The sequence below is a fragment of the Pinus tabuliformis genome, chromosome Q (assembly GCF_031772625.1).
Source record: "Pinus tabuliformis cultivar Carrire ecotype Pingquan chromosome Q, CPIR1, whole genome shotgun sequence".
Taxonomy (NCBI): Eukaryota; Viridiplantae; Streptophyta; class Pinopsida; order Pinales; family Pinaceae; genus Pinus; species Pinus tabuliformis.
The window spans coordinates 805,797,812-805,823,717 of NC_142296.1; the positions used below are offsets into that span (position 1 = coordinate 805,797,812).

Sequence of the window (25,906 nt, forward strand, 5' to 3'; positions counted from 1 at the left end):
GGGCGTCCGTGCAAACCCGTTCGGGCGGGTCGGGCGAGGGGGTCTGTGCAAACCCGTTCAGGCGGGTCGGGCGAGGGCGTCCGTGCAAAGTCATTCGGGCGGGTCGTTTGAGGGTGCCCGTGTGAACTCGTTTGAGCGGGTCGTTCGGGCAAGGGCACGCCCGGGCGAACAAGCCCGTATCAAAAATGCTAATTTGTGACCCAAGGTTGGTTTTGTGCACATTCGTGCAGCTCGTTTGCCTGACTCTCCCTTGTCGCTTCGTTTTGGTCATTCGGGCGCCCATGCAAAATCGTTTAGGCGGGTAATTTGAGGGCGCCTGTGCGAACTCGTTCGGGCGGGGCGTTCGGGTGGGTCGTTTGAGGGCGCCCGTGTGAACTCGTTCGGGCGGGTCATTTGAGGGCACCCGTGTGAACTCGTTCGGGCGGGTCATTCAGGCGAGGGCGCGCCCGGGCGAATGAGCCCGTATAAAAAATGCTAAGTTGTGACCCGAGGTTGGCTTTGTGCACGTTCGTGCAGCTCGTTTGCCTGGATCTCCCTTGTCGCTTCGTTTCGGTCGTTCAAGCACCCATGCAAAATCGTTCGGGTGGGTCATTTGAGGGCCTGTGTGAACTCGTTTGGGCGGGTCGTTTGAGGGCGCCCGTGTGAACTCATTCGGGCGGGTCGTTTGAGGGCGCCCGTGTGAACTCGTTCGGGTGCGTCGTTCGGGCGAGGGCGCGCCCGGACAAACGAGCCCGTATCAAAAATGCTAAATTGTGACCCGAGGTTGGCTTTGTGCACGTTCGTGCAGCACTCGTTTGCCCGACTCTCCCTTGCCGGTTCGTTTCGGTCGTTCAGGCGGGTCGTTTGAGGGCGCCCATGTGAACCCGTTCGGGCGGGTCGTTCGGGTGAGGGTGTGCCCGGGCGAACAAGCCCATATCAAAAATGCTAAGTTGTGACCCGAGGTTGGCTTTGTGCACGTTCGTGTAGCTCGTTTGCGCGGCTCTCCCTTGTCGGTTCGTTTCGGTCATCCGGGCGGGTCGTTTGAGGGCACCCGTGTGAACTCATTTGGGTGGGTCGTTCGGGCGAGGGCACGCCCGGGCGAACAAGCCCGTATAAAAAATGCTAAGTTGTGACCCGAGGTTGGCTTTGTGCACGTTCGTGCAGCTCATTTTCCCGGCTCTTCCTTGTCGCTTTGTTTCGGTCGTTCGGGCACCCATGCAAAATCGTTCGGGCAGGTCGTTTGAGGGTGCACGTGTGAACTCGTTCGAGAGGGTCGTTCCGGTGGGTCGTTTGAGGGCGCCCATGTGAACTCATTTGGGCGGGTCGTTTGAGGCGCCCGTGTGAACTCCTTCAGGCGGGTCGTCCGGGCGGGTAGTTTGAGGGCGCCCGTGTGAACTCGTTTGGGCGGGTCGTTCGGGCGAGGGCGTGCCCGGGCAAACGAGCCCGTATCAAAAATGCTAAGTGGTGACCCGAGGTTGGCTTTGTGCACGTTCGTGCAGCTCGTTTGCCCGGCTATCCCTTGTCGGTTCGTTTCGGTCGTTCAGGCGGGTCGTTTGAGGGTGCCCATGTGAACTCGTTCGGGCGGGTCATTCGGGCGAGGGCATGCCCGGGCGAACGAGCCCGTATCAAAAATGATAAGTTGTGACCCGAGGTTGGCTTTGTGCACATTCGTGCAGCTCATTTGCCCGGTTCTCCCTTGTCGGTTCGTTTCCGTCGTTCGGGCGGTTCGTTTGAGGGTGCCCGTGTGAACTCGTTCAGGCGGGTCGTTTGAGGGCGCCCATGTGAACTCGTTTGGGTGGGTCGTTCGAGTGAGGGCGGACCCGGGCGAACGAGCCCGTATCAAAAATGCTAAGTTGTGACCCGAGGTTGGCTTTGTGCACGTTCGTGCAGCTCGTTTGCCCGGCTCTCCCTTGTCGCTTCGTTTCGGTCGTTCGTGCACCCATGCAAAATCGTTCGGGCGGGTCGTTTGAGGCGCCTGTGTGAACTCGTTTGGGCGGGTGGTTTGAGGGCGCCCATGTGAACTCGTTCGGGGGGTCGTTCGGGCGAGGGTGCGCCCGGGCGAACGAGCCCGTATCGAAAATGCTAAGTTGTGACCCGAGGTTGGCTCTGTGCACGTTCGTGCAGCTCGTTTGCCCGGCTGTCCCTTGTCGCTTTGTTTCGGTAGTTCGGGCGGATCATTTGAGGGCGCCTGTGTGAACTCGTTTGGGCGGGTCATTTGAGGGCGCCAATGTGAACTCGTTCGGGCGGGTCGTTTGAGGCGCCTGTGTGAACTCGTTTGGGCGGGTCGTTCGGGCGGGTCGTTTGAGGGCGCCCGTGTGAACTCGTTCGGGCAGGTCGTTCGGGCGAGGGCGCGCCCAGGTGAATGAGCCCGTATCAAAAATGCTAAGTTGTGACCCGAGGTTGGCTTTGTGCACATTCGTGCAGCTCGTTTGCCCGACTCTCCCTTGTCGCTTCGTTTCGGTCGTTCGGGCGGATCGTTTGGGGGCGCCCGTGTGAACTCGTTCGGGCGGGTCGTTCAGGCGAGGGCGCGCCCAGGTGAATGAGCCTGTATCAAAAATGATAAGTTTGACTCGATGTTGGCTTTGTGCAGGTTCGTGCAGCTCGTTTGCCCGGCTCTCCCTTGTCGGTTTGTTTCAGTCGTTCGTGCGGGTCGTTTGAGGGCGCCCGTGTGAACTCGTTCAGGCGAGGGCACGCCCGGGCGAACGAGCTCGTATCAAAAATGCTAAGTTGTGACGCGAGGTTGGCTTTGTGCACATTTGTGCAGCTCGTTTGCCCAACTCTCCCTTGTCGATTCGTTTCGGTCGTTCGGGTGGGTCGTTTGAGGGCACCCGTGTGAACTCGTTCAGGCAGGTCATTCGGGCGAGGGTGCGCCCGGGTGAACGAGCCCGTATCAAAAATGCTAAGTTGTGACCTGAGGTTGGTTTTGTGCAGGTTCGTGTAGCTCGTTTGCCCGGCTCTCCCTTGTTGGTTCGTTTCGGTCGTTCGGGCACCCATGCAAAATCGTTCGGGCAGGTCGTTTGAGGGCGCCCGTGTGAACTCATTTGAGCAGGTCATTCGGGCGAGGGCGCACCCGAGCGAACGAGCCCGTATAAAAAATGCTAAGTTGTGACCCGAGGTTCGCTTTGTGCACGTTCGTGCAGCTCATTTTCCCGGCTCTCCCTTGTCGGTTCGTTTCGGTCGTTCGGGCGGGTCGTTTGAGGGCGCCCGTGTGAACTCGTTCGGGTGGGTCATTCGGGCGAGGGCACGCTCGAGCGAACAGCCCGTATCAAAAATGCTAAGTTGTGACCCGAGGTTGGCTTTTTGCATGTTCGTGTAGCTCGCTTGCCCGGCTCTCCCTTGTCGATTCGTTTCGGTCGTTCGGGCGGGTCGTTTGAGGGCGCCCGTGTGAACTCGTTCGGGCGAGGGCGCGCCCGGGTGAACGAGCCCGTATAAAAAATGCTAAGTTGTGACCCGAGGTTGGTTTTGTGCACGTTCGTGCAGCTCGTTTGCCTGGCTCTCACTTGTTGGTTCATTTCGGTCGTTCGGGAACCCATGCAAAATTGTTCGGGCAGGTCGTTTGAGGGTGCCCGTGTGAACTCGTTCGAGCTGGTCGTTCGGGCGAGGGCACACCCTGGCGAACGAGCTCGTATCAAAAATGCTAAGTTGTGACCCAAGGTTGGCTTTGTGCACGTTCGTGCAGCTCGTTTGCCCGGCTCTCCCTTGTCGGTTCGTTTCGGTCGTTCGAGCGGGTCGTTTGAGGGCGCCCGTGTGAACTCGTTCGGGCGAGGGCACGCCCGGGTGAACGAGCCCGTATCAAAAATGCTAAGTTGTGACCTGAGGTTGGCTTTGTTCACGTTCGTGTAGCTCGTTTGCTCGGCTCTCCCTTGTCACTTCGTTTCGGTCATTCGGGCGGGTCATTTGAGGGTGCCCGTGTGAACTCGTTCGGGCGGGTCGTTCGGGCGAGGGCGCGCCAGGGTGAACGAGCCTGTATCAAAAATGCTAAGTTGTGACCCGAGGTTGGCTTTGTGCACATTCGTGCAGCTCGTTTGTTCGGCTCTCCCTTGTCGGTTCGTTTCGATCATTCGGGCGGGTCGTTTGAGGGCGCCCGTGTGAACTCGTTTGGGTGGGTCGTTCGGGCGAGGGCGCGCCCGGGCGAACGAGCCCATATCAAAAATGCTAACTTGTGACCCAAGGTTGGCTTTGTGCACGTTCATGCAGCTCATTTGCCCGACTCTCCCTTGTCGGTTCATTTCGGTCGTTCGGGCAGGTCGTTTGAGGGCGCCTGTGTGAACTCGTTCGGGCGAGGGCGCGCCCGGGCAAACGAGCCTGTATCAAAAATGCGAAGTTGTGACCCAAGGTTGGCTTTGTGCACATTCGTGCAGCTCGTTTTCCCGGCTATCCCTTGCCGGTTCGTTTCGGTCGTTCGGGCGGGTTGTTTGAGGGCACCTGTGTGAACTCGTTCGGGCGAGGGAAAACCTGGGCGAACGAGCCCGTATCAAAAATGCTAAGTTATGACCCGAGGTTGGCTTTGTGCACGTTCATTCAGCTCATCTACCCGGCTCTCCCTTGTCGGTTCATTTCGGTCGTTCGGGCGCCCATGCAAAATTGTTTCGGCGGGTCGTTTGAGGGCGCCCGTGTGAACTCATTTGGGCGGGTCGTTCGGGGGAGGGCGCACCCAGGCGAACGAGCCCGTATCAAAAATTCTAAGTTGTGACTCCAGGTTGGCTTCGTGAACGTTTGTGTAGCTCGTTTGCCCCTTGTCGGTTCGTTTCGGTCGTGCGGGTGCCCATGCAAAATCGTTCGGGCGGGTCATTTGAGGGCGCCCGTGTGAGCTCGTTCGGGTGAGGGCACGCCCGGGTGAATGAGCCCATATTAAAAATGCTAATTTGTGACCCGAGGTTGTCTTTGTGCATGTTCGTGCAGCTCGTTTTCCCATCTCTCCCTTGTCACTTCGTTTCGGTCGTTCGGGCACCCATGCAAAATCGTTCGGGCGGGTTGTTTGAGGGCGTGCGTGTGAACTCGTTCGGGCGGGTCATTCGGGCGAGGGCGAGCCCGGCGAACGTGCCCATATCAAAAATGCTAAGTTGTGACCTGAGGTTGGCTTTATGCACGTTTGTGCAACTCGTTTGCCCGACTCTCCCTTGTTGCTTCGTTTCGGTCGTTTGGGCGCCCATGCAAAATCGTTCGGGTGGGTCGTTTGAGGGCGTCTGTGTGAACTCGTTCGGGAGGGTAGTTCGGGCGAGGGTGCACCCGGGCGAACGAGCCCGTATCAAAAAATGCTAAGTTGTGACCCGAGGTTGGCTTTGTGCTCGTTCGTGCATCTCGTTTGCTCGGCTCTCGCTTGTCGCTTCGTTTCGGTCGTGCGGGCGCCCATGCAAATTCGTTCGGCCCAGGGCGCGCACGGGCCAACGAGCCCATATAAAAAATGCTAAGTTGTGACCCGAGGTTGGCTTTGTTCATTTTCGTGCTGCTCGTTTGCCCGACTCTCCCTTGTCGCTTCGTTTCGGTCGTACGGGGGCCCATGCAAATTCCAGATGATCTGAGTGACAGGTTTTGTTTCCGTGTGAAAGGTGGGTTGGTAAATTAGTTGTGTTTTTGTGTTTGCCTGAGGGAGCCTGAGAAATGGCTACCACATCCAAGGAAGGCAGCAGGCACGCAAATTACTCAATCCTGACATGGGGAGGTAGTGACAATAAATAACAATACTGGGCTCATCGAGTCTAGTAATTGGAATGAGTACAATCTAAATCCCTTAACAAGGATCCATTGGAGGGCAAGTCTGGTGCCAGCAGCTGCGGTAATTCCAGCTCCAATAGCGTATATTTAAGTTGTTGCAGTTAAAAAGCTCGTAGTTGGATCTTGGGTCGTAAGGGTCAGTCCGCCTACTCGGTGTGCACCTGCCCTTCCGTCCCTTTTTTCGGCGGCGTGCTCCTGGCCTTAATTGGTTGGGTCGCGGTTCCAGCATTGTTACTTTGAAAAAATTAGAGTGCTCAAAGCAAGCTTATGCTCTGAATACATTAGCATGGAATAACGTGATAGGAGTCTGGTCCTATTGTGTTGGCCTTCGGGACCGGAGTAATGATTAATAGGGACTGTCGGGGCCATTCGTATTTCAAGTCAGAGGTGAAATTCTTGGATTTATGAAAGACGGACCACTGCGAAAGCATTTTCTGAGGATGTTTTCATTAATCAAGAACGAAAGTCGGGGGCTCGAAGAGGATCAGATACCGTCCTAGTCTCAACCATAAACGATGCCGACCAGGGATCGGCGGATGTTGCTCTAAGGACTCCGCCAGCACCTTCTGAGAAATCAGAGTGTTTGGGTTCTGGGGGGAGTATGGTCGCAAGGCTGAAACTTAAAGGAATTGACAGAAGGGCACCACAGGAGTGGAGGCTGCGGCTTAATTTGACTCAACACGGGGAAACTTACCAGGTCTAGACATAGTAGGGATTGACAGATTGAGAGCTCTTTCTTGATTCTATGGGTGGTGGTGCATGGCCGTTCTTAGTTGGTGGAGCGATTTGTCTGGTTAATTCCGATAATGAACGAGACCTCAGCCTGCTAACTAACTACACGGAGGTTCCCCTTCGCGACCAGCTTCTTAGAGGGACTATGGCTATTTAGGCCATGGATGTTTGAGGAAATAATAGGTCTGTGATGCCCTTAGATGTTCTGGGCCGCATGCGCGCTACACTGATGCAGCCAACGAGTTTTTATTCCTGGTTCGAGAGGATCAGGAAATCTTCTCAAATTGCATCGTAATGGGGATAGACCATTGCAATTATTGGTCTTCAACGATGAATTCCTAGTAAGCGCGTGTCATCAACTCGTGTTGACTACGTCCCTGCCCTTTGTACACACCGCCCTTCGCTCCTACCGATTAAATGATCCGGTGAAGTGTTCGGATTGCGTCGACGATGGTGGTTCGTCGCCATCGAGGTCATGAGAAGTTCATTAAACCTTATCATTTAGAGGAAGGACAAGTTGTAACAAGGTTACCGTAGGTGAACCTGCGGTAGGATCATTGGTAGCAGGGGTTTTCTTTTTTGGTTCGGGTTGGTTGGGTTTCGATTGCAATGTGGGACTTTGTGGTGCGTCTCTAGGGGAGCGGGTTTGGTGTTTGGCGGGAACATTGTTGGTTGCTTGTCTCGAGGTAACTATGCTTGTTTTTTCGTGTGTGCTTGCAAGCCATGCTTGTTCTTGTCCCACCCATCCTTTGTTTTTCTTCCCCCCAATGTGTTTTTGCAGGGGGTCCGGAAGCTTGTTTCTTGGGAGCCCTTCCAACGATCTGTTCGGCTGGGCATGGTTGCTGTAGAGTTGAGGTGCTCAATAAATACGATGGATAAATTTGGACTCATTCGTAGTGGTGGTGCTCGGTCTTTTGCTCGTTGGAAGGCATGGGCCAAGGGTACGAGCTTCCATAGTTGGTTCTCTCGAAAAGGTGGCAGCAGTTGACGTGTTGCTTGGGTGAGCTTTTTCGCTGGTGGTTGGGTCGAGGGAGTGGTTGCGCGCGCGCCTGGTAGCTCAAACCTTCCGTGAGGCGAGATTGTCGGGGTGCGGTCAAGTATGGGATGGATGAAGAGCGGTTCAACCCGTTGGGATGGCCACCCTAGTCCCTCCCGGCCGTTCCTTCGACATGCCCTCGCAGAAGGGTTGGGTGTCAAGGTAATGAAAAACCCATCCCTCGGTCTGAGCTCCATTGAGATCACAATTTTCTCCGCCGACAGGCATGAGGGTGGCAATCTTATCTTGTGCCTTTGTCATCGAGGGAATTCCTCATCCTCTCATGACCCACTCCCCTTTTGAGGGAAAAAGAAGTAGCGGGTCGTATCTTTGTTCCTCCCTTTGGATTGTGGGTTTTTTGTGGGACTTGCGTCATTTCTTTGTTTCATGGTGTGCGCTTTGCGAACGTCCCTCTCTCTAGTGGCCTTGCACCATCGATGTATTTGTGGCCCGCGGCTTTCTCCAGCGTTGAGCGTCGGCCCGTGACAACTCCTCTTTGGAGTTTGATTATTTGACCCCTGTTGACTCTCTCGCTGGAAAGGTTGTCGGGTGTTTTGTACACGGAGGGGTGCAAGAGTGGGGTGGGTTTGTGTTATTGGTAGCGGTCTATTTGTCATTTGAAGCCTTGTGCCACTGGGTTGGGGGGCTGTGTGCCTCTCAGTGACGTGCTCCAGACACTGGTCTCATCATGGCCCTTGTCTTTTCTATTGGTCAGTTTTAGGTTGTGATTTATTTTCTTGGTTGTTTTCTATGTTGTAAAGCTGTAAAGGGTGTTATGCTGAATGCATGTGGGAGGGTGTGAAGAGGTGGGACACTTTTTTGATTGGGTGCCTTGTTTGATTTCTTTTTGGTTAGTGAACATCTACTCGGCGTGCTGTTGAGCTTCTCTCTTTTCTTGGGATCTTTGTTTCTTTGGTGTTGTTTTCTTCCCTTCTTCCTTTTGCCCCTAGCTTTACAGAGGAGAGGTGGGATTGTTGTGGATTGGTGTTCGGGAAGGACGAAAAGCAGTGCGAGTTCCCAAGGTGGTTGTTGTGGAGGTAAATCCCCTCTGCAGACAGAGGTGATCCCTACTAGCCCAGACTGGGTCTAGCAACAATAAACAATGCTATCACGCAAGTTCCTAATTGCAAATAAAAGTGGATGATGAGAACCTACTTGGATTCCAATGCTAGTGTTCGTAGAAGAGATGTCGCCCTCATTCCTTTCCTTTGGTCGGTCACGATCCCCACAATCTCCATGATTGGACACCTGCACATGCAAAGAACAACACGAAAACAAGCATAAAATCTAGTAGATGCAATTATATATCAGTCAGAAAAGATATAACTCAACATCAAACATAGGACAATGAGAGTGGAACCATAATGATAGTCATCTATTATTAATAAGTAACAAAGAAGAATACAACCATTGTTATGACGTCAAATCCTCCTTTGGCTAGGTAGTCAGCTACAGAAGTCTTGCAAAGCTTGTTGGGATGAGGAACAAGCCTCTCTCTCTTTGGGTGACAAGAATCTCCTTACTTAGATTTGGCCTTATGGGTGCAAAGAAGGCTCTTGCAGCTTCAAACTCTCTATCACTATGCTAGAACTGGAGCTATTGTAACTATGTCTAGCTTGCTCAAGGCATAGAGGCAAGCTTTTATAGATAGAGAAGAAAGAGATAGGATCAACCACATTATTCATGGGATTGGCTTTATCACTTGGAAACTTCCATGGAAGGTGGCAAACCACTTTCCCTTCTATGGAGATTCGAAGCCAAACCATCCTAGCTCAACATAGATTCAGTTGGTGAATGGGTTGAAGAGAACCTTCAGGAGCTTTTTGGTTAAAATTTTACTCAATTCGGTTGGCACGAGTGCGACTCTGAGACAGAGCGCCAATAGCGCGCCCATTTTAGAGGATTTCCCTCATTGGCGGGGGCAGTGAACTGCGGACCCGCGCTAATGCAAAAAGAGTTGTTTTCATGGAGATTTTGCAGGAGATGTCTTCAGGGCAAATGAAGCTCATACTTAGAGGAATATGATGCAAGTGGTTTCAGGTCATGTCACTTCTCACAAGTCCAGGAATGAGTCCTCCAGTGTGCAGGTGAGGGGTAAAAGAGACGAGGACAAACGATGACAAATTGCTGTGTAACAGATGCCCCCTAAAGCATGAGGCCAGAGAGAGAGAGGGGTGAAATGCTTTACAAGAACATGCGTGACTAAAAACACGGCCTCCGGAGAACCTGCGTAAAGAAGTACAACTGATATCTCAAGTACATGATGTATGTGGTATGGGCGCAGCCATCCATAATAGAGTACATAACGATCTAGATCCAAGGTATGGACGCAGCCATCCAGAGAGGATCGATAAATAGACTCAGGCATGGTCGCAGCCATCCAGTGAATGAGTCATGTAATGATCATAATAAGCCACAAATCGCAGCCTGGATCCCAATAGACAAAATCCAGGGTCTTGCGCTCCATATCGACCCGAACAGAGTACAAGTTCAAGCATGCGAATACATGAGTTGAAGTTGAACATGCATGAACATCATCTGATTACCAGTCAATGATGAAAACTGTTAACAGACGCGAGAGGTACCACCAATAATGACAATGGTCCTCAAGGTACTATAGGTATAATCTACGATGTGTGAATCAATGAGCTGGCGTCGAACACCCATAGAATCATTCAATCAAAGGCCAATGAGGAAACCTCTCGTCGAACATGAAGAACCTGCCATTGAGGCATGCAGGCTCCAAGGCACCGAAGGGAGTCTCTAGATCAGCTTCTTGGATAATGAGGTGAAGTCGACAGGAAGTGACCTTGATCAAAGGTGGGCCATAATGTTTCCCACATCATTGACACGAGACAGAGGAAAGATGTTGTGGTGATTCAGAATTATGTGAGGTATTAGAGGGAGGTTGTAATTTTGCAGAGGTCAACTTCTCTTGAACATATCGGCGGCACGATAGTGGACTTGGCAGTATTTGACATCAAATGAGAATAGGTCGTGGTGACAAAGAAATGAGCAGATGAGAGGTCAAACAGGATCACCCAAACCCACGGAGGCTAATGTGAAACAAGATGAGATGTTCCCACCCAGACACGAATGCAGACTAGTGCCATGTTCAAGAGCGACATACTGCCGACACGACAATGATTATGGATCCATTTTCCCCACCATTTCTGGCGAGTACCCCAGTTATTTTTAACAAGCTTGACGGGGATAGCATATGCTTGTGGGCGTCATTACGACGGAATCCGATTTCATTAAGTTTTAACGAGTCTGACAAAGGGAGAACTCGGCGTCTTTTCCTATTTAGAGAGTCTGAAAAGACAGCAAAAACCGGACTTGAGGGGGGTCCTTTTTCGTAAAGTTGTGTCTCTCGAGCCCGAAAAAGTATAAAACAATGCTCGAAAGAACCGCCCGACCATCACGATCGAGGAGTAATTTTCATGAGTAGTGATATCGATCTGAAAAAGTAAAAAAGCGATCAACATCACGTTGTTTTGTAACTATTAACGAACCCGAAACGACAAGGGTCCGACGATCTTTTCATTTTTACACGATTGGAAAAGGGTTTAAAGACGATCGCCTCTTATTTATGTTTAACGAGTCAAGAGGGGAAAGCTGGCAATCTTTTCATTTTTAGCGAGTCAGAAAAGAGCTAAAAGATGAGTCCATAGTGACTTTTTCGTGTATTTAACGAGTCCGAAAAAGTATAAATACAACTCGTTTCACCATCGAAGTTGCAAAAAGGACCTGTCATAGCACCAAAAGCAAGCGTAAAATCCATTTTCGACCAAAAATATATTAAAATATTCAAAAAGAACTCTTTAACCCTAATTACAAGTCAAAAAGTCTATAAATATGGTGAAAATGTAAAAAATAGAATTACTTTTAATTTTTACCTCTTGCATAGTAGTGGTGGTCCATTTGGGGAGCAAACTTCGAGTAGTGATTACCGCCAATCCATGCAACCATTTGAGATTCCGCCAGTTCCAGGTAAGAGGCGCTTCCCTTAGCTCCATTTTCATACTCTTTTTATGCATTTTGTTCCCGGATTGAGCCTCCGCAAGGGGGATTTCAAAATTTAGGGTTGCGCCCCATTGGCGCGGGTATCCGGCACGGGTCCGCGCCAATGGGGTGATTTACCCAAAGGTGCCGCACTATTGGCGCCAACCGCGCGACCTAAATTTTTATTTGAATTTGCCCATCATTTTTGAAATTTGTCCGGTTTGTAAGCCTACCAGGGTTTCATTAATGATTTATTCATCCTTGTGGGTGCAGGAAACAAGAAAAAATGGTGGTGGAATGGAAAGAAAGGGAGCATGATGCCGTAGATGCCTTGGCCATAGTGGATGAGGGATGTATGAATGCTTTGAGAGACTGTGGTCTCAAAAAGTTCTTCCTCACCTCTTATCTGCAAGCTCAACCGGAGCTATTACAGTTCATAGTGGATGCTTGGGATGTCGATAACCAAGTATTCCGCTTACGGGATCAGACCTTAGAGATGGATGTATCTGATGTGTACTTCATTACTGGGCTGTCATGGAGAGGGGTGAGCCCCATTTTGACCGGAAGCAGGCCTTCTGGGGAGAAGATAGGTGAAGTGAAGGCTCGTGTGTGCTCAGAGGCACAATTTGGGAAAAACAGTGCTAAGGTGGATATCGCCACCATCCATGACTTGGCTCTTAGGGTGATACTGTTCACTATCATGCGTGCAGCTGGGGTACAGGCACCCCATGAGGCAAGAAAGAATCATCTGTTACTAGCGACAGAATGCCTTAGCCCCACCATTTTTGACTGGGCTACAGCGGTGACTACAAATATCAAAAGGCTGCTTACAAAGTGTAAGCGCGGGGGAGTGAAATAGTTCGGGTATGGCTCGATTGTGGTGTCATTCTTCTTGGAACGATTGCTGCTCTTCCAGTACCAGGGAGCTGTAGTGGCGGACCCATTGCCACGAGAGCCTAGGATGGCTCGCTGGGCAGCATTGATGCCCAGAGGAGGAGGGGGCCAACAGATGTCATGGCGGCCTGAGTTCTTCATATGGCTTCACCATCAGCTGATCATGGTAGAGGATTGGCCATACGCGGGAACCAACTTCATGGGGGACCCAGACCTCCCACTTCCAGAGGGAGAGGAGTGGGAAGAGGAGTTAGGTATGATCTTCTCTTTTTGGTGTTTTATGTATTTTCATTTTTTTTTGTCAATACATGCATGTTCTGATGACAATTGTATGTATATGCAGATGTGGGCCCAAAGCAACCAGCCGGCTTGTCTCCTATAGCACGGAGGGACCAACCTGCAGCTAACCCTCAGGCAAGGGGAGCCGTGGGGGAAGAGCTGGTGCAGAATCTTGAGGGACTTACCCAAGGGATTCTAGGCTACGCTAGATTGGCGGACGTGCCCTTTGCATACTAGAGGCACACAGTGGGGGTGCCGACCCACATCCATCGTCTGTTGAGACACTTGGTGCGCGCAGTGACGTGCTATCATGAGCACCACCACGAATAGACTCCTAGGCTTCTTTCATGCATATTTTTTGAGGGACATGTTGTCCGAGGATGTATCAGGATGAACATGTATTATTTTTTGGGTTTTGTAACGCACGCGGTGCAAACATTATGATACACATATATATATACATATGCCTATGGTTTATTATTGTGATTTTATGTGCTTGCTTGTATAATGTTTTGATTATAAATTACACAAATGTCTATCTAATACATGATTGGCCAATGCATCAGATAATGTGTTTAATCATCGTGGAATATGCTGATATGTGATAAAGTCAAAATTCCTTTCTAACAATTTAACACGTAAGTACAACCTTAAAATGTGACGGTCTCTGACGGAATACCACCCATTGAGCTGATGGACGACAAGTTGAGAGTCTACGTTAACAAGCAATGTATGAATACCGAGATTAATTGCCTCGGCTAATAATTCAATAACAGCACTATATTCAGCAACATTGTTTGTAGTACAGCCTAAACAGACACCTTGAAGATCTATCAACTCACCGTGAGGATCGTAGATCACCCATGCCGTAGAGGACAAATTACGAGTGCTGCGGCAGGCACCATCAGCGAAACCAATGTAAGGTGCATCCGACATCTGCACAAGCAGCAAAAAGATACAATAAGGGGCAATCACGCTTTCACACCAAACTGAAAACATGAAAACTCACACACACACATACGCATGTACAAATCGAAGCGCACTAAACTTGAGAATAAAGGGACGGGCATGCCCCCCAACATGGTGTATCAATTCGAGGTACATGACCCCCAAGCTTCAGTCCATTGAAAATGGAGTGAAGGTTGACATCACTGTTATTGCGCTCGAATGGCATCATATCGCCCCGAGATTCTATCTGATGCACGGAAATAGTTTTAATAGGGGCGAGATTTGGAGGTGGAAATGGAAAGACACCCATTAGGGCGGGATCCTTAAAGAGTCCGGCTCCGACACTCTCGAATGATTTGGAGGTATGCTCCACGAACGACACATTACCTTCGGAAGAAGAGGCAAAGAAGGATAGCTGGTCCACCGTGACAATCTTCCCTTGATGAGGGAAACGAATGACACGGAAAAGGGAGGAAGCCACGGCTTGCATGGCGTATGTCCAGCTACGTCCGAGGAGGAGGTTGTAGGTAAGATTAGCGTCGACAACTTCGACCTCCACTTCTACCGTCTTCCCTTCCAAGGAGATGGTCAAGCGTTGGAGGATACCGTAAGGACGGGACTCTCTTCCATAAAAGGCTTCTAACGTCGTAGGAGACTGGCTCAATGTTGGAGAACCAATAGCTTTCTAGAAAGCAACAGACATGATGCAAGTTGAGGCAGCTTCATCAATGACTGTACGATGAATCGTTTTACCATTGATGATGACCTGTATAAGGAAATCGATTTGGTGAGGCAGTCTCGGCGTATAGCCCTCGAGATCAAAAGAAATCAAATCCGAGTCAGCCGGGTCTATGCCACCGATGGCCGATAGCAAGGACTTCCTCTGGGAGGGGCAGCTCTGGAGGACTTCTAGAGAAGACATAGCAGACAGAGCCTAGGCTAAGTCCTCAACAATGCTGTATTGCTGAGCAGCATGGGCATTTGGGTTGTAAGAAGACTTCCGAAGTACACCTTTTGGAGGGGGTCGGATCGTCGTCTCAGTGCTAGGTCGTTCGATGTGGAGTGGACCAGAACTGGACGGAGGAGCGCTGGAGGGGACCTCTGGCTCTTTCCTGGCATGAGGTGGATATTCTTTCGCTTGAGTAGTGACATGGATGGGAATTATCCCAACCATGAAGACTTGAGAGCCGAATGAAGAAGAGGGTTGCGATGGATCTGCCACCATTTGAGTTTGCTGTGAAGGGAAAGGTTATTTAAGCACAACAGGGGTCCCATGAGCACCCTTCAATAATCGACTAACTTCGGACCGCCTGGGGCAGTCTTTAGTGTAGTGATCCTCATCATAGATAAGACAAGGATACTTAGGTTTCTGTTTGGCTCCTTCCTCGGGTGGAGGTTTAGGGGAGTCCTGTTTGGGTTGTTCGGATTTATTCTTGGCTTTCCCTTTCTTTTTCCCTTTCGAGGATTTATCCGCCGTGGTGGACTGAACGACGTTTACCTCAGAGGTACTTCCAGAATTAGATTGACCCTGAGAAGTGTTTCCATTAGAAGCATTCTGTTTTTGCTTCCCAGGGTTCACGGATGATTTCTTTGAAGGCGCGTTTACAGAGCCAATAACACCGTCAACAGATGGTTTTGGCGGAGCTTTGGATGTTCCGAGTCTCAGGGCATCTAGCAAATAATCATATAAAGTGCCTGACTGAGAATATACCAAGTCAAGGTACTGAGCACGCGCGATAGCTTGCTCTTCAGTTACACAAGCTCCCATGGCGATGTCTCGTGCAATTGCAGGGACAAAGGAAGTCGTGAACCAATCGGTCAGGAGCTGATCAGGAATCCAAAATTTGATCAAGCGACGACGCCGTCTCCATTCATGTATATGATCGGATATATGCGTGGCCGTGTCTTGTTTGAGAGACGTAAGGAGATGTGTCCCTGTCTCATACTGAATGGGTAACTGAAAATGAGTTAGGAATGCCATAGCCAGTGAGTTGAAGTCTTGAAATGTTCCACGATTCAACTCAATATACCAATTAGCGGCCGAGCCAGTGAGAGTCCTTTGGAAGAGGCAGAGCCGGATGGAGTCATCAAGCCATGAGTTGGATGAGCACCAAAGGTGATAGGTCATGACATGGGCTTGAGGGTCCTCACCAGCTTTGCCGTCGAATTTCGGGCAATCACCGGGTATCTTAGTTGGAACTGATGGCCAATATGGATTATGAAGAATGGGATCATTCGTCAACTTGGACACATCTGGAAGTTCCAACGTCGCTAAGAAAGGCAACTGAGGATTAAAGGACATTTGTGGCTGTGGAAGAGAGGTAGCACCAGGGTTCCAACCAGGTGGTGGTTGCCCCCATGGACTTTGTCTGGATTGGCCTGGCCCATAAGGGTTTTTCCCATAGGGATTTTTCCCATAGGAGTTCTGTCCATAAGGATTATGTCCATAAATAGACAGTTGACCCTGGGTCTTCCCCCTAGCACCCCATGGATTAGCAACTTGTCCTGCAGGTGCAACGTACTGTTGCTGATAATTCTGGTAAGGAGTGACCTGCATCTGTTGATAATTTTGATAAGGGGTAAATTGAGTTTGCCCCTGGGGTTGCTGGTAGCCATACGTTTACTGAGCTCCATACTGAGCCTGATAAGAAGGCTGCGCTTGGTAAGAAGGTTGGGGTCGTGGCCCACCTTGCATTTGATAACCAATTTGAGTATGGGGCCCAGAAGGATGTCCTTGAACGGGTTGAGCTTGGACCATCTGGCCGGAAGGTTAGCTTGGTTGGGCTTGGGACGGACCTATTTTCCCAGAAGGATGTGCTTGCTGGGTACCAGGTTGTCCTTGTGCAACCAAGGGTTGTCCTTGTGGAACAGATGGCTGAGCGGGCTGAACGGCCGGTTGACCTTGAGGTTGGCCAGCTTGTCCAGAAGGATGACTAAGCTGGGCAGCGGTTGGCCTTGCTGTGCAGAAAGCTGACCCGCTTGCCCAAAAGGATGATTAGGCTGAGTAATGGGTTGGCCCTATTGTATGTAAGGCTGCCCCCCTTTCCCAGAAGGATATCCCTGTTGGACTGCCGGTTGACGTTGTGGAATATAAGTTTGTCGAGTTTGTCCAGAGGGATAACCCTGCTGGATACCAGGTTGGCCTTGTTGGATGTAAGGTTGTCCTGGTTGTCCAGACGGGTAACCTTGCTGGGTACCAGGCTGCCCCGGGTAACCAGAAGGTTGATTCAAATAAGTAAAAGATGGACCACCAGCGGCCGAAGGTTGTCCCTGATAGGGTTGTCCTTGTGGGCCCCCAGATTGTCCTGGGTAAGACTGGCCATAATATTGCTGCCCTTGGGGGATTTGCACATAAGGTGGCTGGCCTTGGTTAGGCGGTCCCTGAAGCTATGCAGGCATTGCTTGGCCTCCATGGAAAGAGGTGGTGTTACAAGCAACGGATAATGGTACCGAAACCTCAACAAAAGTTTGAGTAGGCAAGGGTTGAGAAAGTTGAAGGTATTAACCAGTAGAATCGTAATAAAAGAATGGACCTTGCGCATTCGGATCCTGAACAGCTTGTCCATAAGCATCATATGGCCCCCCTCCTGGGACGGGACCAGAAGAGGGTGGAGCACTTTGTGCAGGGTGGAAAACTCTAGGCGAGAGTGCCGGTTGGCCACTACTAACTTGACCGTGAGGGGGACCAGCACCAGCTTTCAAGGCTGAAGACGCTGTTACAGCACTAACAACCGGAGTTGAATGCGCTACACAAACAGTTGGATTCATCGGAACTGAAGTGACAGGTGTAGTGTGGACTTGTGAAACAAAAGATCCCATGGTGGGAGTGATATGGGGATCCCACATGGTTGAAGCGGGGGTCCTGGCACTTACCCTATCCCTCAACGACTGGTAGCGTGGGGGGAGCGGAGAAGTAGCTGGAATGGGAGTGTCGATATTCGACAAAACAGGTGTCTCACTCACTCTAGGAGATGTCTCATCCATGTGAGAGGTAGACATTGGAGACGAAACACCAGGGGGGGTAAAAAGAATATCGTCCTCTTCAGGCTCCCAGATGGGGTTCCAATGAATTTCGTAACCTTCGTCGTCCGGAGTGCAAGATTTGATCGGTTGGATACTCAGGATAACAGGAAGAGTATCACTTACAACCGGTACCTCAGGAGCAGTGGAGGACGGAGACCCTTGCTCATGTTATAGACATTTTTGTCCCTTGCATCACTGAGCATGAAATGTCAATAATCAAGGGATCCAAAGTCCCTAAACATGTTGTTCTTACCCCTAGAAGAACAAGGCCAGCAAACCACAACACTTAACAAAAGTTCTCCACCTGAAAACACTCAAAAACAAGGCAATTCTGGATCATGTCAACTGCTCCACTGAGCATCTGCGCTGAATGTCAACTGCTCCACTGTCTACCTGCATTGAATGTCAACTGCAAAGAAGGCTACCTGCGCTAGGCGAGTTTGGACATGTGTCAGAGTCATTCCTCAAGGTGTCAATGCCCAGGAAGCTTCCAAAATGACACTTGGATCAGGGAATTCGACTGGTGATGAGTAAGAGGTTCCAAATCTCCAAGTGGAAGCAAGAACCTCCAAGTGGACTCAAGAACTGAAGTGGGAGAGGACACTAGTCAGCTTCATGCCAGCCTCAAGCTGACTCATCCTTTCTCCAAAACTCCTATATATAGATCTCTCTCATGAGGTCTAGGGAGGTTGGAATTTAGTATTTGCAAAGAATTGCTGTTGGTTTGTGGCTAGAAATATTGGGTGTGTTATGCTTTGAAAGGAGCTGAAGAAGGAAGTCCATTCTGCTGGGAAGGAGATGCTGGGTTGGAGCCCTATGGGTTGTATCTCTTCCTGAACACTGTTACTTTCAACAAAGCTATCTTGATTCTTTCCCATATGCTGGTGTATTTTATGTAATTGCATTAGTATATTTGATTTACTTCTAATCCTGAATCATTTATGAATATGTATATTGGCCTTTGTATTGTGTTCTTCTCTTGTTGCAAGTAGCTGTTCTCTTGTCACAGGTAGCTGTTCTCTTGTGATCTCGTGGGATTCAAGTAGCTGTTCTCTTGATCAAGCGAGGAGGCAAGTAGCTGTGGACACACAAAGAGAATAGGATCTAGTTCGAGGGACAACCGGAAGACAACGGTAAGTCTGCCGATCTCCTCTCTTTCATATTTCATAAAGGAAGAAATCATGATAGCTGTATTCGTTTGTTGCTAAGGCGCTGTCACACCTTAGGTGGATAGGATCGTCCTAAATAGGCATTTTTCCCCACAAAAAATTGGTGAATCCACTGGGGAAGAACTTGTTTATTCATTTCATTTGTGTTTCCATCATTTGTTTACTTCATAGACTTGACAGCAACTCTTGAACTGCACCTTTCCCGGATGCAAAATAAAAGTTGCTGCTTTGATCTAGTATGTTGGACTTGTCTATGATTTAAACTAGATCCACAAATGATTTGATTGATCCTTGTGATAGTCTTTAGTACCCTATCAAAGCATCCCTCTGTTTATACCTTGCTTGTGTTTCTGATTTGGCCTGAAACAGTTGATTTTTGAGCATTTTGTGACCCAGAAACCAAGGGAAACGAGAGTTTCTCTCTTCAGCGCAGGCACTGTGAAGGCAATCTGCATTTCAACGTAGGTCCCGAAGGGGCTACCTGCGCTGAATGTCAAACTGACAGTGTTGGACCTACGCTGAACCAGTGTGGCCTTGTGCAGCTGGGGTTCTTTGTCCTTTTTGGCCCTGTTTTGATCTCTGTTTTGCAGCCTTTAACCAAGTATAGGTGCTAGTCTGATAACCCTTTTCTTTTCCTGAATTCCGCCTCAATTTTTGTACAAAAATATTGTGAATGTTTTTATGTGTTTGTGGCGTCATTTACAGTCTTCCTTTGCATGAGTAAAGTAGTCTTTCTATAGCCTTTGATTCAGATCTGATTGAGAGTGATCTTAGAAGAGATTTCTTTGGCTGTTTGTTCAGATTGATTATAGTTTTACTTTTGCTTATTGGTTTGAATTTGTTCTTTTCAAAGTATCAGAACGAGTCTTTATTTCGAAAATCACAAAGTGATTGTAATCTCTTCTACCCTTGTTGATTTCGAAGAAAGTGAACTTGTTTATTTTGATCATTGTAAAAGCAAATTCAAATTTGTGCAAAAATCTTTCTTTGTAGGCATTTATACTAAGAAAGTGAAAACAAACACCTGCATTGTGCATTTTTCATTTGATAAGTTTGCATGTTGGATTTAGGGAAAGTGCATTAGAGTGTGCTGATTGCTCTTTGAGAAAAGATAGTCGCTCTCTTTTCCCTTAATAGCTAGGATTTTCAAAGTTGAAAGATTGAAAAGCTTGCTTATCATCTTAGACTGCATTTAGGAAGTTGTATCATACATCTCGTGGTGAACCTTGAAAGGCAAACTTTAAAAAGATCAACCTAAAATAAACTGAATGAACCTAACAACGCTTTGTAACATAACGCTGTTTCCATGTCGTGGCACACCCTGAATTGCCCGAGAGTCTGTGGAACTTTGGATTTCCATGTCATGGGGACACGAAGAGCCGCCAAATTTGGGGGAACTCGGGGTGTCCATTTCGCGGCGCGATGAAAACTACTACCCAAGTCAGCGGAGACACACGGGGTTTCCATTTCGCGTCACAACAAAAATTGCTACCCAAGTTTGGGAAACGCGGTGTAAGGACTTGCGGTTCGGTTTCTCCCCGTCGGTGCGAAGTGCGAACTCTACGACCGAAATGTGCAAAGGGACATAAGTATAATGCACATTAGAGGTGGAGCGATGGTTGGTTTATAGCGTGGGAGCGTTTGGCATAACCCACGGGCCGACTTACATGTTGGGGCGACTTGAACGAAGGATTGCTTGCCGACCAACAATCTGATGGCAAGTTTGCGACGTTTAAGGGCGTTTTGGCACGTGGTGGTCGAGTCATCCTGGGCAGCGACTCGCCCAACCGCTCGTATAAATATGGCAAGGCGTTGGAGGATTTGGCATTCATTCAAAGATGGACATTCGAACATGAGCATTCGGTGATCAAGAAAAAGTGCGAAGTAGTGGAGCAGGTCGCAAAAGAAGCACGGCATATATGCCTGCTCTTGGGAAAGCACACACGATACGCACAAGTTTTGGTTATCGGATGAGGGCATGGGTAAGGAAGGCACCCGCCATTCGGTGTGACATGGGGTGTCTCGGGTAGGTCGTCCACCCGTAGTGGAAGAAGAAACGCGGAGGTGTCTCGGGTGACTCGGTAAGTCGCCCGCCCGTTGTCCAAAGGAAACGGGGGGTGACTCGGGTGAGGTCGCCCACCCGTCGTGCAGCAGTAAACAAGGTTCGGTCGAGGAGTACGGTTGGCAGCTCGTGTGAGGGCGCGCCCACCCAGCTCAGGCAAGGAACTCGATTGGCACACGGAGGTGTTGCCTATTTGTAAAATTGGCTAAGTATGAAACTTGGTGTTTCCCATGTATACTTGTAAAGCCTCGTAAACATTGTAGAGTTGAATAATATATTGTATTTGGGCAGACTCATTGTTCAGGGAGTTGCCCCTCCCTTTATACTGCGCAATTGTGTTCTTCATGTATAATTGCTGATGATAATGAATGTGTATGGGTGTTCATTGGTATAAAGGAAACATAATAATACTTGGTTGCGAAAAACAAACTAAGTAGAGTAATGGTTGGGCGTAGTCCATGAACATAAGTATTGGTGAAAAGAAAGTGTTCAGTGGCGCCACACCTCGCCAAGTACGGCTGAAAGACTACTGTAGGCCTGGGGGCATGACACGTGGGGTTCCCATGTCGCTAGCGCCATGTTGGGTGTGGCGCACGCCCCTTGATACCTGCACAATGGGCGAGCCACCGACGGAAGGCACGCAGGTGACCCTTGTTGCGTGCTCGAATGAAAGAGGTGACCATGTGCGGACGAGTTAGGATGCGGGCAGGTGTGCGACGTGCGGCGACGGGTGTAATCGGCAAGGTGTTGGAGCTGACCCATGGGTGCGACGGTGCACACGAAGGGATGCAGCAGTTCATTGGAATGGGGCGTGTTGAGGTTATGTGGTAGGTCAGCCGGGCATGCATGTTGATGGACCCGACCCTTGTTATCTTCAAGAGACACGACCCTTGGGCGAAAGGATGCATATAAGTAAGGAGGATGGCATTCGACGAAGGGACATCGAGCTCAGACTTCCACATCGCAGAATAGGTGCGAAGGAAGGAGTTGGGCGAAAACGGAAGGAAGAGAAGGACGCGGGTAAGAGGGCCGCACCGGCGGGAGGATTACAGAGGGTGGGTTGGGCATGGTAGTGCGGACAGGCAGAGTGGGGCGGGTTATCGTCCGGGCAGGCAGGCCACACTGCATGCGGTCCATGCATCCTCACTATGGATCGCACTGACGGGCAGAGTTTGGGCGCCGCGGAAGGGAAAGTCGGGCGGATAGGTTCGCAGTTCAGGTGTGGAGTTGTGTTGTGCAGGCCGCGGGCCAGTGCAGCACGACCACACGACACGACAGGTTGAAAGAATAATTGAAGAAGATAAATTTATGGTAAGTTATTTTCGCTGCATTGTTAAGAACACTTATTGGAAAATTGACCGAGTGTTGAAGTAGGCGCAGACCGTGTACTCAAGTATTGGTAAAAAGAAAAAGTATGGTGGTGCCGCACCCGCTTATGCATGGTTGAAATACTACCACTAGGATAGGAGCGTGACATGGGGTCTACCAGTCCCTCCTCGACAGAGGTCGCCAAATTTCGGGGAACCCGGGGATTCCATGTCCCGCCTTGTCGAAAGCATCCCAAGCGCAGGAAATTTGCGGGTTCCCATGTCTCGTCATGATGGAAATCGCCCCAGGTGCAGTAAAATTGGTGTACATCGAGCCTACAAACTCACATCAAGAAAAATGCTCGGTTGGTCAAGAGAATGAAGGTTTCTTCACTGGTAAAGGATCTCGCTAAGGATCAAACGTTGGAGTCTCTTCTAGAGCTAGTCCACCACAGACTATCAAAAGTTGAAAGAAGGACAGAGTGCCGGGAACGAAGCGCCGAAGAAACAAAGTGTAGAGAGGAGGAAGGACTCGACTTGTGCTTGGGGATATTATTGTCAAGGGTCTAGGGCTTCACAATGACCAATAAGAAGCTTCAATGAGAGAAATTTACGAAAGGGTTTTCCTCTGAGAGAGAGAGAGAGAGGTTTTTTCCTGACAGAGAGCCAACATCTTGTGTTCTTGTTCTTATGTTTTTGGCACCAGTTGATGAAAGTAAACACACATGCATTAATAAGAATAGAAGAAGATTAATATAAAATGATAAATTGCAAAAGAGCTTCACAAATTGTTATCAAGTCTAGAAGAATCCCGCTATATACCCCATTGCCCCATATTCTTCAACGCGGTATCAGAGCTAAGGTGACACATGAAGGAAAGGGAATCTCAAGAACATCCGCAAGGTTGAAGCATCAAGCCAAGAAGTATCAATCACATCAAGGACAAGAAGGTCTACCATCTGTCATTCATGATGGAAGACTACAAAGCAAGAAGAAATGCCTTGTATAAAGGCACCTACAAGAAGAACAAATCAAAGAGGGACCTAAATCAAGCTACACCATCTTGAAGAATGAAAGGCACTACGAGTCAAGTCATCAAGCAAGTCCATTTGAAGAAAGCAACTTGAACAACATCAAGATCTAAGGAAGGCAAGCCATCAAGAAGAAAGCAAGTTCACTACATCTCAAACTCTATCAAGTAAGTATATGTCCCCTTCTGAGTATACCTTAGTGTCTTTTTGCAAGGAAAGTAGCAAATTGGTTGGGAACACACTACATTCCAAAGTCCAATGGTTGGATGCCAAGAGTATGGATGCTACAAAAGGGATTGTCCTAAACTTAAGAAGGACAACAACAACAAGAGAAAGAGGGAAGAAGCTCATGTAACGCAAGAAGTGAAAGAAGACGACAAGAAGCAAAAGAAGGAAGATCCTCCTATGACTAAGTCAACCTCTTTGCTTAAAGACTTCTTTCAAAGGGGGTAGAGGCTCATTGGGGTCCCATTTATGGATTCAAGAGAGGATGATATACAGGCGAGAGCAGATGAAGCAAGAAAGGCTACACCAATCGAGGAGAACTATCAAATAAAGCCGCGATGATAAAAGCATAATCAAGTGAGGTATGTATGAATCAAAGTTTAAGTCATGTCATCATATATATTGATTGGGTCATGGGAAAAGTTCTAGAATCATGATCAAGAATAAAGGATCTCTTTCGCCAATGATATGCTCGGAGGCATGTGCTACAGTGGAGTAAAGGTCAACATGAAGAAGTGCTCTCATAAGGAGTATAAGTTGGTTGACCAATCAATCCAATAAGAAGCAAATGAAGAACATCGCAGTCACAAAGAATAACTATTTGACAATATTCCTCAACACCTCTCGAAAGAAGGCACAGAAACTCTGACAAAGGAAGAAAAAGATAAAGGACCCTTGACACCTACAAAGGCCTTGGAGATAGTAAGGTGCAGATAACTGTTTCCACTCTACAAATATGTCATGATGAAGAGCAATATCACGAAGGGCCACTAAATCAAAGTACGGGAACAAGCGACTACAAAAATAATCCATGTGATAAGTGTTATGAAGGATAGACAAGGTGACAAAGGAGTAGCTAGATGAAAAAAAGGACCCGATATATATCAAGAAGGCCACTTTCCATGAAGGGAGCAATTACATGACAAACCAGGGGGAAGTGATCGATGGCCGGTACCCTGCCAAGAAGAAGTTCAAAAAAAGACTTCGTGACATCGAAGGAAAGAAGGAGATCAAGCGGTTGAAGGACCCACGAAGAAGACGTTGTTGATGAATGGACAAGTCCCTAGCTAAGAGGGAGTTATAAACAAGTTCCCAACTACAAAGGAGCTTGGGCAAGTTCCTTGTCAGAGGAAACTTGGGCATGTCTTCCCAATCAAGGGGAAGAGACAGACACAACATTCTTTTCTTCACTTGGCAATAAATAACGGAGGATTGGGCAATCATTTGGCATCTGATGCTCTTTGAGGATGTGTAGGGCACCCAAGTCAAGAGTAGGCAAGAGGAGCGATATTCTTTGAGGGATGGGAACCCAAGACAAGAATTGTCCTCGAAGGTCATACTCAGGAACACCTGGGTGGGTATGTACCTTTAGAGACAATGACCAAGGTGTTAGTCAAGGCCTTGCTATGAACAATGTTGGCTAATATGGTGCTATAACAGATGGGTTGCCAATCCGGTTTCTCTTATGTGAATTATTCAAGATTGAAAAATAGCCAAACACCCTTGTAATGATTTATGAATACCTCCCTAGTTGAGAGGGGGTGTTGAAGAAAGTGTAACTGGGTTCGGTCTTCATAAATGTACTTTTGATATTTGTATTATTCAAGAAAATATATATATATAATATATATATATATATATATATATATATATTATATTTGTCATTGAGTTCTTGCTCATTGAAATAGGCCTAGCACATGTTAAAGTGTTATAAAGAGTCAAAAGAAAATGTTGAAGATATTAAGGACATGTTACCCCAGGTATATTTATGTATTAGAGTCAAAGATATTCCTACCCTCGTGCCTTCATTCGGGTCGTGCGCCCGTTCAAACCCCAAATTTCTTTTCGGTGGGCCGGGTCATCTCGTGCCGTGCCATGTGTCGGGGTGCACGTCCACACGTGGTGTGTGCCGAAAATGCCAAGTCATGACTGCCCGTGGGCCTTCTTTGTTCGGGTCGTGCACCCATGGAAACCCCAAATTTCGTTCGGGCGATTCGGGTTGGCTCGCCCAGGGCGGGTCTGGTTTTGCCGTGCCGTGTGTGGGTGCCCAGGCACACGTGGCCGTGCCAAGAATTCTAAGTCGTCACCACCTGTGTGTCTTATGCACATTCGTGCGGCTCGTTTTCCCGACGCTCCCTCGGGCCTTCATTCGGGTCATGCACCCATGGAAACCCCAAATTTTCGTTCGGGCCGTGCACACATGGAAACCCCAAATTACGTTCGGGCGGGTCAAGTCGTGTCGTGTGTGGGTGCCTGTGCAAACGCGTTCGGGCAAGTCGTGTGGGTCGGGTCGTGCTGTGCCAAGCGTGGGTGCTCGGGAACATGTGGCCGTGCAAAAAATGTTAGGCGTGACCACCCATGTGCCACCTGCACGTTCGCGCGACCCGTTTGCCCGACGCTCCGTCGTGCCTTCATTCGGGCGGGTTGGGTCGTGCCGTGCGTGGGTGCTTGGGCACACGTGGCAGTGCCAAAAATGCTAAGTCATGACCCCCTGTGTGCCT

General features: G+C 49.1%; 1 pseudogene; it reads left to right on the forward strand.

Annotated features, from left to right (window-relative positions):
- Nucleotides 1-5,443: 5,443 nt before the first annotated feature.
- LOC149221980 (18S ribosomal RNA) lies at nucleotides 5,444-6,986 on the forward strand (annotated as a pseudogene).
- The last annotated feature ends 18,920 nt before the right edge of the window (nucleotides 6,987-25,906 follow it).